We start from the raw sequence: 2,329 nt of genomic DNA, 5'->3' as shown, positions 1-2,329 counted from the left end.
CGGGGCGGGGCGGGGCGCGGGCGAGTGGCAGAACAGCCCTGCGCGGCCACGCCCCTGCCCGCGGCCCCGCCCCTCCCGGCCCCGCCCCGCCCCGCTCCTCCTTTCATTCATCTTTCCCAGAGCAACAACACTCCTCCGCGTCACTAGGCAAAGACACGGAATCCGAAAACTGCGGCTTAGGTGGCATGTGTGCTCTGATGCGGCAACCTAGAGTGCAGAAGCTGCAGTTGTTCAGTCGCTCAGTCGTGTCCGACTCTTTGCGACCCCGTGGACTGCAGCACAGCCAGCCAGGCTTCCCTTGTCCTCCACCATCTCCAGGAGCTTGCTCGAACTCCTGTCCGTTAAGTCGGTGATGCCATCCAACCACTTCGTCCTCTGTCGTCCCCTTCTCCTCCTGCCTTCAGTCTTTCCCAGCATCAGGGTATTTTCTGATGAGTCGGCTCTTCGCATCAGGTGGCCAAAATATTGGAGCTTCAGCTTCAGTCCTTCCAAAGAATATTCAGGACTGATTTCCTTTAGGATGGACTGGTTTGATCTCGTCGCAGCCCAAGGGATCTCAAGAGTCTTCTCCAACACCACAGTTCAAAAGGATCAATTCTTCAGCGCTCAGCCTTCTTTATGGTCCAACTCTTACATCCATACATGACTACTGAAAAAACCAGAAGCCCGCAGTTAGGAGCCTCAGTTTCCCTGCGCGCAGCCCGTCTGATCCAGGCCTGTTCGGTGGAGGCTGAGAACCGGACCCGACCGGAAAAAGACGTCACAGACCCTGAGGACCATAGTAGTTGCCTGGGGAAGGGGCCTCGGTTAGGTCCTTTCTCCCTCTGAAGCCTGCAGTGAGGGCTGGCCCCACCAGGGGCAGGTGGGGTGCTGGGTGGGGAGGAGAGGTGAGGCCCTCACCAGCTAGGCAGGGCGCCAAAGGTTCAGGCCCTGGGGGAGACGGTGACAACTGAGCCCAGGGATTTGCTCCTCCCGGTGCTAGAGCCCTGGAACTGGTGCCACCCTGCCTAGGGTTCAGGAGGAGGTACTGCTAAACGGAGGGGTTTGAGAGAAGTGGCCCGAGAAATTGAGTGGTCCCCAAAGCACAGGCTTCCTTGGTGGCTCAGACCGTAAAGAATCTGCCTGCATTGTGGGAGATCCAGGTTCGATCCCTGCATCAGGAAGATCCTGTGGAGAAGGCACTGGCTCCCCACTCCAGTATTCTTGCCTGGAGAATTCCACGGACAGAGGAGCCTGGCGGGCTACAGTCCATGGGGTCACCAGGAGTCAGATAGACTGAGGGACTAACACTTTCACTTTCAAAGCACAGGTGCTCCTTCCAGCCCTGGAAGTGTGGAGCACCCTGCCTACAACTGTCTCTCCAAAGCCCACTCTCCCACCTCATCCCACTGCCTGGGAGCCTATATGAGGAGAGGTTGACCCATGTACCCAAGTTCATCCAGTGAACAAGGGGCAGAGCTGTTCATGCTCCAACTCCAGCCATCGTGTGTATAGATTTTCTCTAGCCAGGGCTTTGTCCAGTGGCCTACATGAGGGGCAGTCACCCCTGGGTGCAAAACAACTATTTGGGGGAGGAAACAAAGCATAATTTTTCTTTCTTCCTTCTTTCTTCCCTCCCTATCTTTTTCTTTCTTTCTTTTTCTCCCTTCCTTCCTTCTTCCTTTCCTGCCTCCTTCCCTTCCTCCCTTCTTCCTCCCTCCTTTCTTAACATGCAGGTTGATGCTTGTCCTCACTCTACGCTGGTCAGGTGGCCCTAAAGTACTTATAGTAAAGTGTCCTAAGGAGGTGTGTAGGTCCTCAGGGCTGGACAGCAACATCTTTGCTTGTTGTTGGTTTCCTTCAGGGTATGTATCAGGCAGGGTCCAGGCTGATACAGGAAACAGGAGCAGTCAGCGGGGATTACTGAGGAGTTTAATAAAGGAGATTTAACAATGGACTGGGCAGAGTTAAGGGAAATCCATGAAGACAGGCACAGCCTCAGTGTGGCAGCAGTTAATACTCCTGGGTGAAGGGGCTTGGGAGAGGCCCCCAATGCAGGGGGCTACCAAGTGGGATGTAGAGGGGCCATGGGCCTGTGCCCAGTTAGCTGGAAGACAATCACTCAGTTTTAACACAACTAACCCTTACAGAATAGACTTGTGGCTGTGTAAGATTCTGGAAAAGAAAGCAGAGATTGAAGGTGATGCTGATGCTGTAAGATGAATGAGAAGACGGAGCTGACACTTCCCTCTCTTGTTGGAGCTCCTTATCTGCTGCGTTTTTCTGTGAAACCGAGGACCAGTTCATCAGATCTGACATATTCAGTCACATTGCTCATCCAAGTTAAGTC

Source organism: Giraffa tippelskirchi, chromosome 13, assembly GCF_054371585.1.
Source record: "Giraffa tippelskirchi isolate mGirTip1 chromosome 13, T2T-mGirTip1v1.2.pri, whole genome shotgun sequence".
In the NCBI taxonomy this organism is placed as follows: Eukaryota; Metazoa; Chordata; class Mammalia; order Artiodactyla; family Giraffidae; genus Giraffa; species Giraffa tippelskirchi.
This window is presented reverse-complemented; position numbering follows the sequence as displayed.